The sequence below is a fragment of the Mustela erminea genome, chromosome 13 (assembly GCF_009829155.1).
Source record: "Mustela erminea isolate mMusErm1 chromosome 13, mMusErm1.Pri, whole genome shotgun sequence".
NCBI lineage: Eukaryota > Metazoa > Chordata > Mammalia > Carnivora > Mustelidae > Mustela > Mustela erminea.
The window spans coordinates 42,604,437-42,620,133 of NC_045626.1; positions in this window are offsets into that span (position 1 = coordinate 42,604,437).

The window sequence follows — 15,697 nt, forward strand, 5'->3', positions numbered from 1 at the left end:
TTGCTGTTAGTTAGCAAATATTCTGTTGGCATTCTCAAATAGTTTTACGTGAGTGGAACTGTCCAGTTCCCAAGTTTTGGAGGGGGGAGAGTCAAAGACAAAACCCATTTTCCCCCATCTCAAGAAGACCACCAAAAAAGCACAATTTGCAGTAAGTTATAGTTATTCTAAAATTCACTTACGTGTCAAGTCTCTGATGTCAGAAACAAAGCCTGGTCTTGAAACACCCACAACATTTGTGTAACACGATGCCATCAGTTGGCTTAGAACCAAGAATTCATATGGTTCTATTGCTCAAGGCTAGTATTTCTCAGAGTCCTGGTTCTTGATCACTGAGTTCTTAAAACTGGGTAGTCCAGGGTGAAAATCTTGAAATACAGCAAAGCAATCTTTAATTAGTAAAGAAGGAGCATTCAAAAACAAGTGAAGTGGAATTGACTATTATCTGGCATCAAAAAGAGTGAGAAAATTACCCACTGACCCAGATAATATATCTTTCTGGAGTTACTGATTGCTTAAAAATCTGTATCACAGAAACCCTCAAAATTAACTTTTTCTTCTTAATTAGATAATATTTTAAAATAGACTGTATTATATATCTCTATGTCTTTGCCATGACGAGTAAATGATAGGCACCAGGGGAAATCACTAATATTAGCTTTCCTTCCTCTGACTCAGCAAAACAACACAATAGCCCCATGTCGTGTCTGCTTTGAGTTCAAAGACCAGGATCTCTGAGTGATGTCACTATGGCTCATCCTGTTTCAGAGACCTCAGAACCAGAAGGATGGGCTGCCTGACCATCCACTGCAGTACACACATGTGTGTGTACACATACACAACCAGAATATTCAATAGTGGAACAGATAAGTGATAATACTCAACAAATACAATGTGATCAATAAAATTTCCAGTATAACTGGATATTTAATATTCGATTCCTTTCGTGACTTCCATATGGGAGCACTCATATCCCTTTCTATAGATTTAATTGTGAATAACTTGAGCCTAAAAGGCTTCCTTGGGAGAACCTCTGTTCCCTAAGCCATTGTTTCTCCAGCCACCTGAAATCCTTCCCTGAATTCCATGTCACTCATTTATGAACTTAGCTAAGGTTGCACGGGTAAAAATCTTGATTTTGTCCTTGCCTGAGGCTGTCACTCAAAGAGCCCTCAGTTTTACCTTATACTGGTTTCATGAGAGTCAATGGCACCTGCACATCCCTGAATTTCTGAACTGTCAAAATGCCCTTTTATTCCTTTTTGAAAACAGGACAATCTTTGTTTATTTCCTGAGATCACCTCTTTGTTGTATTACCTTAAAAATTTTTTTTCAATAGAAACGAATTCACATTATAAGCAGTCTCCTTTTCTACTTTTTTTTTTTTAATCTAAATAAACTCATTAGGGATGTTATCTACCTTTTACTTTATCTTGGGCAATAGTTTTTTCAAAATGATTTCCCACAGTGTAACATAAATAACCATTTTTATAGCTTCACATAATACTTTTTGTCACTGCTGAAGCCCCATTTCCAAGACAAGGGCCCCATGGCGTAGATTCGTTGTTGCTGCACCATCCCATTTCTGCTGTTGATTTCTGGATTTCTCGGCAGAGTAGGTGGGTTAGGCTGTAGGTGATAAGCCTGTTGCACACAGCTGCTGGAAGGGTCACCTGGCCCTGGGGATGTGCTATGGCCCGTCCTCTTTTAGGTTTAGGTTGCTGCAGCCTTGGACCTTAGCAGAAGTAGGATTGGGGGTCCGACATTCCTCACCAGAAGCCAGTCTGTCTGGGGCCCTTTTGGGTTCCTGTAAGGCTGTAGATTTGTGGCCTGGAGGCCGCAGTCCAATCCTCCATTCTGGCATCGGAAGTCCCTCCACTGCACCTGGCAGAGCCTCTGGGTGAGGGGCTGTGTCACTCAGTGACTCTGAAGGAGCCAAACTCCTTATGGAGGAATCTGAGACGAGGGGCCTCTGGCACCTGGAGCAGGACATGTTTCTTATACCATGACTTTCTTGCCAAGCCCAGAAAGCTTCCATGATCCCTCCCTTCCCTAGGAATCTGGGAAGAGTGGTCGTGGCTTCAGAGGTTTTTTCCTGATTGGCCAGTCTCTGAGCCAATCAGGATGCTCAGCATCTCAGCCCATGCTCTTCTTTCCCCGCCTCTTTATTAGGACCCGAACGTACTACCCTGACACACCCAAAGTCACATAACCCACACCTTGAGTTCCAGCTGCAACTTGAATAAAGGCCTTTATTTTTTTTTCAGACTTTTTTTAAAAATATATTTTTATTAACATATAGTGTATTATTTATTTCAGGGGTGCAGGTCTGTGATTCATTAGTCTTACACCACCACAGCACTCACAACAACACATACCCTCCCCAGTGTCCATCACCCAGCCACCCCATCCCCCCACCCCCTCCCCTCCAGCAACCCTCAGTTTGTTTCTGAAGGCTTTATTTCTATGGGAAAAATTTTTAAACTGAGATAAAATTAACACATAAAATTGTTTTAGTTTTAGGTATACAGTATAATGATTTGATATTATGAAATTATCACCACAGTAAATTTAGTTAATATCCATCACCATACATAGTTGGAAATGTTTTTCTTGTAATGAGAACTCTGAAGATCTACTCTCTAAGCACTACTCATTATAGTCACTGTGCTATACATCTCCAGGATTCATTTATTTTGCTACTGGAAGTTTGTACTTTTTGACCACGCTCACACATCCCTGCTCTTTCTTGCCAACCACCAATATGTTTTCAGCACTTTGTATTTATGAGTTTGGATTTTGTCGCTGATATTGTTTGTTGTTTGTTCATTCCTAAAATCTACACGTAAGGGAAACTATGCAGTTTTTGTCTCCCTCTGTCTTATTTCACTTAGCATAATGCTCTTAAGGTCTATTCATGTTGTCACAAATGGCAAGATTTCCTTCTTTTTTATAAGTTCCAACAATATTATTTACAATAAAAACACATTTATTTATTTTTTTTAAAGATTTTACTCATTTATTTGACAGACAGAGATCACAAGTAGGCAGAGAGGCAGGCAGAGAGAGAGGGAGGAAGCAGGCTCCCCACTGAGCAGAAAGCCCGATGCAGGGCTCGATCCCAGGACCCTGAGACCATGACCTGAGCCAAAGGCAGAGGCTTTAATCCACGGAACCACCCAGGTACCCCACAAAAAATACATTTATTTTTCATGCGCCTCTGGTTGGCTGAGACTCTGACATTTTCTTCACTCCAAGACATTAACAGTGATCCATTTCACCAACTCAGGAGTCATTGGCTCAAATAAGTAGAATGGCAATGTGTGAGTTCAACACAGTAGGGAGACCTGACCTTCTAGAGAGAGGAGTAGTGGGACAGGGGAGCATTAACAATGGTAGACCAGGGGCGCCTGGGTGGCTCAGTGGGTTAAGCCACTGCCTTTGACTCAGGTCATGATCCCAGGGTCCTAGGATCGAGCCCCGAGTCGGGCTCTCTGCTCTGGTGGTAGCCTGTTTCCTCCCCTCTCTCTGCCTGCCTCTCTGCCTACTTGTGATCTCTGTCTGTCAGATAAATAAATAAAATCTTAAAAACAACAACAACAACAACAACAACAACAAAAAACAATGGTAGACCATGTAACAAATTACCACACCTATCACATCTAACAGAACCAGATCCATTGAATGGCTCAGGATTCACTCACCATATCTCAAAGATCACATCTTTGAGGGACACCTTAAGATACGAAAAATATCTTGAGATGTGATCAGGAATATCTTCATAGAAATGCCAGACACACTTCTGCTACAAAAGCCTTTTAAAAGCCCGCATGTTTTCTATGGCTCCTGGTGGCTCTCATAATAAAATTTCCTAGTAGATGCGTGTGAGTTACAACCCTGCTCTCTGTATCAGGCTCTGCCATTTCTATCATGATGATTTCTATTCTATTAGACATGCCACGAAGGAGCCTGCCTTTCCCATGGCAATAGCAGCCTCTGCGAGTTACACGCGACAGAGTTCATAGCCACGGAAGCAAGAAACCCTACCAACATTTTGCCTTTGCATAAAAGGACATTTTGATATATCATCTTAATATTGGTCAGTCCCCCACAAATCAGCACTTCTTCCTTCTGAAATTCCTTTTATAAAGCCCATGGCATGCCCTTAATTTCCCTCTCCCATTACAATGCACAACACATCACAAATCAGAACCTTTTAGAAATTTGTATGAAATGAGGATAACATATATGATTTCTCTCACTTAGAAAATGAAATGTCAGGCTTTCTTTTTTTCCCCTTTTTTCTTTTATCTTCACAAGGAATACACTGATGGACTGGCATGAGTCAGCACTTTCCAAGGCCTCATTGTGCCTGGCATCTCGCTAGTTCTTCAGAAGCTCTCGGAATGTTAATATTTAGAGGATCCAATTAAACAAATTTACAGCTACTGTACCAAACTCATTTGTGTGTTAGACTTCTAAATATTAATTTAACCAACAGGATTCTCGATCTTTGCTTTTCAGGGAGTGATTAGCTCTTGCTCTTTTCAACCTTGTACTTCAACTTTTCTCCCATTAAATTATAGCTGATTTTCTGTGTCACAAAATCTGATGCTTTTAATCTTCAGTCCTTTTATTTCCCACTACATTCTGGTCTCCACCATGATTTGCCGAAGACACCTTCATATAACTAAAGAGAGGAAGGTCACTTGATTTTAGAAAGCAGACATTAATAAGCCAGGGCAGTTCCTGAAGTTCTGGAAGAAAGTGGGATTCACAGGGCATGATTCCTTTCAAAAGATAAAATTTCAAGATTAAATTTTAAATTCCTAAATTTAGAGTAAGATGGAAATTGTTTAGCTGTACTTATTTCTTCATCCCCAAACATAATAGATGGAAGAAGAGATGGGTATGATTTGGAAGAAGAAACCTACCTGGGGAGATTTCAGACATAACAGAGCAAAGTGCTTGCCAGAGACATGGCTCTTCTCCACACAGAAACGCAACCTTGTTAAGTGATTTTCATCATCAATGGAATCAAGTGTGGAGGTAAAACTGCAAAACCATCCATACCTGCCTGACCAAAATGTCCCTGTTCTCAGCATCTCATGTATGCAATAAACTATATTTAACATGCTCTGAAACATAGTGATACATGGAAAAACAAATGAACTTGTGTCAAAATCCTGAACCTGCAGCCTGTACTCATGTATTTTAATAACTACTTCCCAGTGGAATTTATCAACTCCCAAGTTTATTTTTGAGCATACAAGCATAGTAGTATTAGAATGCAAAAATGATTTCTCACATGTATTTAAAGTTTTTGCCTCTAATACAGACACAGTAACAGCCCAATGATAACTGCAAATTACCATGTGATTGATGTTTAATGTCATTGTGCTTTGTCAAAGTTCAGGATAAACCCTACAGATCATTAAAACTCATGATCTTTCATCCATAATTAGGAAAACATTTAACTATTGAAACTATCTTTACAGTATTCAGGTACTAGAAAATGAACAATGTTGCTCTGTTAAAACATTTTAAAAGATAAAATTGCAACTTTAAAGGTGCATTGGAATGTTTGAGTTACGTGCTCTGTCAGTTAGGATAGATGAGGGTATGAAGCAGCCCTCACAAACCCAATTCTCAGTGTCTTAACACAACAAGGAGTTATTTATCACTCATGATACATGTTCATCATGGGTTGGCTAGGGATCTCTCTTTACAGTTTGCCCTTAATGGAGGACCCAGGCATATGGAAAAACCACTATTTGAAATTTGACTGGTCCTTAGAAGAAAGAAAAAGATGAATTTTGATGGTTTCACATCAGCAATTAAATGGTCTGGCATGACACATTGGCCAGATTCAGGCACATGGGTTCATCACACATAAGAAAGCCAGGAGCATAATGGAGAAAAATTCTCAGGAAATGCTCCTGTGGTTACAAGTAGTAGAAAATTGCTGTTTATGTTAACCCCCTGATTAAATGCAGCAATGAAAAGCACTCAGGTGCCTGTTTGGCTAGTCTGTTTAGCATCCTACTCCAATTTTGACTCAGGTCATGATCTCAAGGTCATGATATTGAGCCCTGCATCAGGCTCCATGCCCAGCAGGGAGTCTGGTTCTCTCTGTCTCCCTCTGGCTCTTCCTTTGCTCATGTGCTCTGTCTTTCAAAAATAAATAAATAGGGGTGCCTGGGTGGCTCAGTGGGTTAAGCCTCTGCCTTTGGCTCAGGTCATGATCTCAGGGTCCTGGGATAGAGCCCCTCATAGGGCTCTCTGCTCAGCAGGGAGCCTGCTTCCACCCTCTCTCTCTGCCCGCCTCTCTGCCTACTTGTGATCTATCTCTCTCTCTATCAAATGAATGAATAAAATCTTTAAAATAAATAAATAAATAAATAAATAGTTTTTAAAAAAAAATAATGAAAAACATTATACAATTTGGAAAGCTATCCTCACCTCTCCATGTCACCCTGCATAACCTTCTCTCTCCAATGGTTAAGTCACACCTGGTAATGGGAGAAACTTGAGACAGCATATCAGTTTTTCCAAATGTTTAGCACAATGGGTCTTTATGACTAATTCTAAGTTGAGCTTGAGACATTCCCAAATATTCAGAAGACCTTAACAGAGATTAGAGAACTCTAATGAAATGAGCTCTTCTAAGGTGAGACACCAAAATTAAATCCCTAAAATAATTTTACAAATTAATATCTTACAGGGGGAAACTGGGAACCCCCTTTGTGCAATCACCTTGTTCTACTGAAGAATCCTGTAGCCATCCAGTGTATCTGCCTTGGAGATCCTTGGAAGTCAGGTGGCCTTTCAGTTTTCCTGTCACTGCCTCATTGGAGCTCAGAACTGCTCTCTGGTTTACTGTTTTCCTCGATTTATTGAAGTTACTCTTTTCTCCCCCTTCCTCTCTCCTCTGGCATCCAAAAGTTCAAATGTGGGTTAACATAGAAATATGTGGAGTTTGATGACACATACAATATTTCAGTATTTAGAAAATAGTAAGTATCATGGCATAAAATTGAACATGAACAATGTCACTCAGAAATATATGATGAGCTTATAAACATGAGATACTTACATAAACTGAAGCATGAGTGGGGGGAAAATGAATATCAGAGCATGCTCAAGTCAAAATAGATACTTTTATTTAAAAAGGCTTTAAAATTCATTGTTGATGACTGTTATTTATTTGAAGCATGGAAACATATCACAGAAATTTGAGCTTGAGCCATACTCAAGCTAAATGTATCCTTTGATCTGTTTTTGGTTCTTTTGAATGAATCAATTAGTGTATTTCCAAGCTCATTCTGAGATACTATGCAAAAAACAGGATCTGTAAATTTAGATGGCTGGAGGAACAATGATTTGTGTATTTTATTTTCTACACCCTTTTATGTATAAAATCAGCTACATATTAGTGGTAAGTCATCTTTAAGTTAGCCCCCCCCCCTTTTTTTAATGTTCGGGACTTCATTAAGAAATAATCAGGGAAAGAATAAACATTTTCCACCCGCAATGAGAATTCCATAAAAGTAATAAAATATCTGCAAACTAAATTTCTCCACACCTTCTGAGGACTTACAATAAAAATTTTAAAAATTAGTATATTTTTTCAACTCTTTAAAAAGTTTCATGTTATTTTCTAACTGGAGGAGACCACCACTTCTGCTGGACATTAGGAGCTAGCTCTGAAGGAGGTATTATGCTGAGTGGACAGGCTTGACAGAGGCAATTCTTTTTGCCTAAAGCTGCAAAATAACTCACAAATTAATGGACTACCGAGAAGTAAGAATAAAATGAAGTTCAAGATCAATATGCCAGGTAAGAGAAGGCAAAAAGTTCACCAAAAAATGGGGAGGGATCAGAAGTTGTTGTCTACCAAAGGAACAGGAACCAGGAAAGCAGAAAGTCGGGATGATGAGAAATGCAAGCAAAAAGTAGAGGAAGTTACCCCTCTGATGGTTTAAATGAGCTCACAGGAATGGGACACAGTGCTGGAGGGTTGGAAGGGTGAATCCAACCAGGATTGTATAGTGTAAGCCTCTTCACATCAGAAGAGAGTTCTTCCCCTCTGTTCACTGGGAATTGGCACCTCCATATCTAGAGAACCAAGGACATTGATATTTTTAGTCTTAAGTGATGTACGTACGCGTGTGCTTGCCCTTCAACATAGCCACCTCCACTGTAGGAGCTGTGTCCCGCTGACACAGCTCTATGCTTGGGTTTCCACCAACTCTACCTTGGTTTGTGGATTCCAGTGCACTTCTGTGAGGATACACAGGACACAGCAATTCTATATTCAGCTGTGGAGAATAGTGATGCTAGCTTTTCTTTACACTCCAGCACAAAAAGATGCTTTATTTAGTAATGTGGCAGCTTGCATAGGGCAGAGAGAAAGGCTAAAGCCTCCTGAATTGGGGTTAAAAAAGTGAGAATTTTTTTCCTCTCACAACTAAGTTTTATTAATTCTCTGACAGGACTACTTACTCCCTATGCATATTATGTTACATTATTTCACACTAAAATTACTGCAACATTATCAATTCAAGCAGGATTGAGAATATGAAATATTAATAAGGTTACCACTCATCTAATTTTCAAAGGAATGGCCTATATATAGAGCAGGAACATAGTCCCAGAATAGCTTTGGGCTTCTAGGCAGTGGAGAAGGACTCACACAGCAATGATATAATGGCTAGGATTATAAAATAAAGTGATTGCATAGAATTCTAATGGGAGGTAAAAAAGATTTTTTTTCTTTTTGCTTCTAAAATATATATGTTCAGAACAAATCAGAAATCAGGAAAGAGAAGGTGATACATATGGTGCCATTGATTCCCAAGGCCAGTGTGTATACTAGAATGTGGATTAGTTGTGTTGTCATAGGACGTTGACTCAAGTTCTGATTCTGCCATGTGATAATGTATTATCTTCATAATAAAATTGGGCTTCAGTTTTTTTCATCAATGAAGTGGAATTAGAATACAAATGTTCACTTCACAAGGATGTGGCCATGAATAAGTAAGATTAAATGTATGATAAGCAGTTTGGAAACTTGAAGGATGTATAAATTCTGTTATTATTCATAGAGGTACCATTGTATTTGTCATATAAACTTTGATTTTTCAAAAGTTTTTAAAATTTATTTTAGAGAGAGATGGTGTGTGTGAACAGGGTGAGGGGCAGAGGGAGAGGTAGAGAGAGAATCTCAACCAGTCTCCATGCTGAGTGTAGAGTGCAATGTAGGGCTTGAGCTCAACGACCCTGAGATCATCACCTGAGCTGAAATCAAGAGCCCATCGCTCAACTGACTGAGACACCTGAAGTCTCAACTGACTGAGACACACTTCAGGTGCCCCTGAAGTTTGATATTCTTAAGAGGTTAATGCCACTATTCATTCAAACACTTATTCAGCAAATATTTTTTGAGTACCTACCACATCCATAGTATCACATTCTTAACTCATATTTTGATGTTATAGAATAGGACTTTAGTAATGTATATGAAATGTAATTATTTTTAAATATAAATAGCACAGGTTCTGAAATCTGACAGACCTGGGTTCAAATTCTGAATGTGTTCCATATAATCTGTGGAGAGCCTAGGTAAGTTGTCCATACATAAGATATCTCATTTTCATCACATGTAAAAAGATAGTACTAAAAGTACCCACTTAATCTGACCATAATGAGTATTAAATGAAAGATCATATAAAGTTCTTAAAAGTGTTTAACACATAAACATTATTCAGTTAATTCTTTTTTTTTTTTTTAAGATTTTATTTATTTATTTGACACCGAGAGAGGGAACACAAGCAGCGGGAGTGGAAAAGGGAGAAGCAGGCTTCCTGCTGAGCAGGGAGCCCGATGCGGGATTCAATCCCAGGACCCTGGGATCAGGACCTGAGCCAAAGACAGATGCTTAATGATTGAGTCACCCAGGCACCCCTATTCAATAAATTCTTATTATGATTTTTTTAAAAATAATAATTATTGCTCGGTTGTGTTTTCAAACACAAACTGTATCTACGAGGTATTTATAGAGACATGGTTCCTGACTTAACAATGATTCCACCTGTGATTATTTATTTATTTATTTTTGTACTTTATGATGGTTTGAAACCAATATGCACTCAGTAGAGACCATACTTCAAATTCTGAATTCTGCTCTTTTTCTGGGCCATTGGTACCCGACACCATATCTTGTGATAGCACAACTCTCAGTCAGCCCTGAGAACGTGAGAGTGATCAGTGATACACTTATAACTGTTCTGGACCCACCCACTCGCTCTGTTCCTGCACTTTCAGTACAGTTTTCAATAAGTTACATGAAGTATTCAACATTTTATTACAAAAAGGTCTTTGTGTTTCATGATTTTGCCCAACTGCTGGATAGTGTAAGTGCTCTGAGAACACTTAAGGTGGGCTAGGCCAAACTATGATGTTCAGTAAATCAAGTATATTGAACGCATTTTTTTTTTATTTTTATTTTTATTTTTTTTTATTTCCAGCATAACAGTATTCATTATTTTTGCACCACACCCCGTGCTCCATGCAATCCGTGCCCTCTATAATACCCACCACCTGGTACCCCAACCTCCCACCCCCTGTCCCTTCAAAGCCCTCAGATTGTTTTTCAGAGTCCATAGTCTCTCATGGTTCACCTCCCCTTCCAATTTCCCCCAACTCCCTTCTCCACTCTAAGTCCCCATGTCCTCCATGCTATTTGTTATGCTCCACAAATAAGTGAAACCATATGATAATTGACTCTCTCTGCTTGACTTATTTCACTCAGCATAATCTCTTCCAGTCCCGTCCATGATTTTGGATCTCTTCTAATTTGGTTAAAGCATTTTTTCCTGGGGTTGTTGAACGCATTTTTGACTTATGATATTTTCAGCTTATGATAACCCCATCACAAGATGAAGAAGATCCGTATTTGAAGTGTGTTGTGAGTCTATATAAGTTGCAGTATACTAGAAGTTAATTTTAACTTCACTATACTTAATATAGTTTTTCTGAGAAATTTAAGATTACATTTTGTCCATTTCATCATAAATTGTACTTACAGTGTGGTTTTTCTCTAGAGACACTCCAACATTACTTACATTTTACCTTACATGCAGTCATTCTGTGAGAAAAATAATAAAGGAAATAATGACAGTTCTCATTTTTATATTTCTTTTATTCTACTTCCTTAAAATTAATCATTACTCATATGTTTCATTTTTCTCCTAACAGCATTTCCCATCCTGTCTTGACCTCACTGGGATGTTGACATAAAGCAAGACATAGCTGAGTCTTCACTTCCCTGCATTAAGCACATAGACTGTTCTACAGCCTCATCAGGAAAAAGTCTCACATTTGAATAATAGAAAGAACATAGGCTTTGAGGTCTGGCGAATCTTCAGTTAGATTATTTCTACAGTTGTGACCCTAAGCTATTAATGTAATGTTTGGATGAACAGGTGTGAGAAGTTCAAAATATGACCACTGCCCTAATGTCTGATGTTGCTGATGATAACCCATAGGTGAGGAGGACATCGAGCTCCCACATAGCTGACACAGAAGCCTTTTCATCATTGTGTCCAGGAGGATCCTGTCTTGACCACTCCTTTGGGAGGTAACTGAGTCCACATGGAGAAGACTGAACAGGAATTTGAATATGACTTGCAATGAATGGTTTGTAAGTTATGTGATGACTAATTAGGACACCACTGGGGTCCGGACTCCCCATATAGAGAATGATGCTTCCATTGTTGGTGAAATCAGTTTTCAATCACTTAAAGAGAGTAATAAGTCACGTATTTGCATAGGCAGCTGACTTCCTTTAAATATATTTGATTAATATTAAGGCAGGTTTACATTCCTGAATGCATTTTATTTAAATAAGGGAGAAGAGAAGGTTATAAAAATTCTAGGTGCTGATATAAAACCTGATTCACATTTAGGAATTTGTCATAGATAATCCACATATATAAGATTTAAAGGGACAATTGACTATTTTAATAATTCTGTGATAGTTCATTACTCATACAACCACTAAGAATTGAGGTCAACATACTTGAATCTCTCAGAAGATAAAAAATAATAAAAAACTCAACTGTCACTTAAAAATCATGATTATTTTCAATGCAAATATGTTACACATTTCTAACCTTTTTTTAAAGAAGAATGCTATGTAGAACTTTAATATTTTTAGTGATTACCCATCAATGTTTCAAACACAGTTATTTATCTCTGTGTAGTACATTTCCATGCTTTTTGTTTTGTTTTGTTTTTAATGCTTTTATTTTTGAGGATCTGTTATTTCTTCTGCCATTGTGGCTGCTCCACCTTTAGGAGAGGTCCTTTCTAATATGTTGAAAAACATTACAAAAATTTTGTAAAAATTTAATGTGATTTAACTTAAAAAGACTCAATAAGGTACTTAATGAAGATATGAGAAGTAATATGCTTCATTTTAAGCACAGATATTTCAAAAACCTAGTTAGGAGAACAGATATATATATATATATATATATATATATATATATACATATATATAGATATATACATCTCTCTCTCTCTCTCTCTCTCTCTCTCTCTCTCTATATATATATATATATATATATATATATTCCTATATCTTTTCTTCAAGTATTTGGGTTCTCTGAAGATTATATGCACTTTTACTGAACTCAGCAATTTTATATATAAAGTTCTGTCATATCTTTTATTTTATCCTCGGAGATGTGCCATTATGATCTAAAAACAATTAATACAATTTTAAAAGCAAGAATCAGAATTAGAGAACAGAGAGATTAAACAACTTAATGAAGTTTATTGTTAACTATTACAAAGCCTGAACTGACACTTTGAAGGCCATTTTAGTCCTTATAAGTAGAGTTCCCCAAATTAGTCTGTACTTAATTTTATGTTTCTCCCATATTCTTTACGGATTTTTATAGATTCTTTGCTATAGCACCTACGGTTGGGTAGATCCCGTGAATCCGGCCTTCGTTTTCTGAACTGGATCAAAACATCTTCCCTAATTCTTTGATCTATTAACCCCCACTGCAGTCCTCTTTTTACTTAATTTTTAATTCTCTCATATATTTCTTATACTCTCATATGTTTCTTAGACTCTCATTATATCCAAAGGCCTAATGCTTTGGCGGGATGGAAGAGAGTCTAACTTTTCCAATGATTATGCTAGTGCTATGTCACTTCCCTAGGCAAATGTCTGCAGCTGTTTTGTATGTAATAGTAAAGGTCAAATAAATATAATAAAGTGAATCAAAAATGAAAACCTGGTCAGATCCTTGGGAAATAGGCAAAGTTCAAAGTGAGTTTAGATTCCATCAATGCTTAAGCAGGGAATGGAAGCAGCATGATACAGACCTCCAGGAGTTACTTCCTTGCTGACCCATCACTTTTGGTGTACTCCACCCTTTGGGTTCATGTTGTTGAGGCAAAATTGTATAAAGCCTTGCAAAATCCTAAGCAGAGATTTGAAAAATATTCCCTCTTTCTGGCTTGCCACTGCTATCTCAAATAATTTTTAAATAGGCAGAGATTCCAAGGCAAGTCCTGGGTTGGGCATAGGGCAAACTAGAATCCTAAAATAGTAAAACCAAAACCAAACTCAATGAAGTAGGCAAAGTGTAATGTGTGGCTTTCATTTTTGTACATTGTCTTCTTTGGTGGTGGAAGATATATTTGCTAACTCATGCTTGTCTTGGCTTGGATTGTATAAACCACATTAGAAAAATAAGTTTCTCATTAAATACATAAACATCCCTCCCACACAGGCATGTACACACGAGTATGTGTGTGGGGGTGCCTGGGTGGCTCAGTGGGTTAAGCCTCTGCCTTCGGCTCAGTCATGATCCCGGGGTCCTGAGATTGAAACCCCGCATCGGGCTCTCTACTCAGCAAGGAGCCTGCTTCCCTTCATCTCTCTCTGCCTGCCTCTCGGCCTACTTGTGATCTCTCTCTGTCAAATAAATAAATAAAATTAAAAAAAAAGAAGAAGAAGAGTATGTGTGTGTACACACACTGATAAAAACAGAAATACTTTTTTTCAGATTTTTACCTCTCATAGGCATGTTTATGTAAACAGTCAAGGGGAAAATGTGAGTTTAATTGAGTTCTTCAGAAAAGTTGTAGTTTAGTTTTGCTTGCTGAAGGTCTTACGTGAAGGTCTCACAGTACTGCTCCAAACTGCAGGATATGTTTGCCCTGTTACTTCTCTAAACCACGGCCCAACCCCAATTTCCCAGAAAAGTCTTTTTTTTTTTTTTACAAGAGGATCCAATTTATGCAGAGCCAAGTAGGAAACAGGACCCTTGTCATCGCCCTCTTACCAGTATATTAAAAAACAATCTGTAAAACTAATCTGCCCTCAAATTATGCTGACAGTCTAGAGGCTTACAACAACCTGTCAGTTAAACAGCTTCCTCTTCTCTTTCCTGGGGAAGCTCTGAAAGAAGAGAAGGGATCCTACCTAGTCACTACCTGAGATATTTTTGTACCTACGATTTTACGCATCCTTCATAAAATACGGAAGTTACCATGACACTTAAAATAGATGAAATATATAAATTTAAAAAATCAATTTGAAAATATTGAAACATCAAAGGCTAAAAGTAACAAAAGATATAGCTGGAATCCATATTTAGACACTCATATTACTATCCTGTGTGATAACACTGAAAATTTTATTTCGTTTTATTTTTTGATACTGAAAATTTTAATGCTTGGTAAAGTGAAGAAGAGATATTAGAAGAGAAAACTTAAGTCAGAATAGAATAGAATATAAAAATTGACACTAGTATGTATAGTTTCTAATCTCCATCTAAAGTAGTCTTCCTTAAAGCTTTTTTTTGCTTTTTTTTAAAATAAAACCTACATAAGCAACCTGGAGCTAATGAAGTTAATATTACATATTAGTCTAAAAATATAGGTCTGAATTTATTTGTTTGTTTGTTTTTCCTTTTACAAAGGATGATTGTCTAGCTAACATTTTAGAGAGAAAGAAAAGTGAATGGTTAATTTTATCAAGTGGATATATTTTGCAAAGAAAGAGAATCTGTTTTGAATTCGAATTTCCCGAAGTCATAATATTTAATAGTGGTAAATGGTGACTGTATGTTTAGACTCCAGATGGCTATCTCCACAGTGGGGTGTATACTCGCAGAAGTACATGCAAACTGTTCCTTTGGGGTATGGGAAGCAAGTGCTAGAAATTCCATTTCGATTTCTTTTCTGAACACAAGGGAAGCTTCATCTAATTTAATTAATACACTGACCTTGATGATCCTAACTGAAACTTTCTGTCAGAGAGTCACTTATCACCTCCATGCTCAAGTTTCTCAGAGGGAGGAAGGGGCTCGGAGGAGCACGGAAGGTGCTGGTGGCACCCAGTTGCTCAGCCACTCCCCTCCAGCACCGGGTGGTAGCATACTACAGGTTATCTATGCCAGTTTCTAGTACTTCCTAATTCTACCAACCTAAATCATGGTATCTTTACAACACTGTGAAAAGATAAGGTGTGATTATTACATAAGGCAATTATTTCAGGTTTAGGGGCAGCCAATAGTATCTGCAGGGGAAGAAAGTATTTTCCTCACCCATCTAAGGTCCCTGGCTGGGTCTAAAACGTCAACTGACAAAGACAGAGTAACAGGAGGAAGGC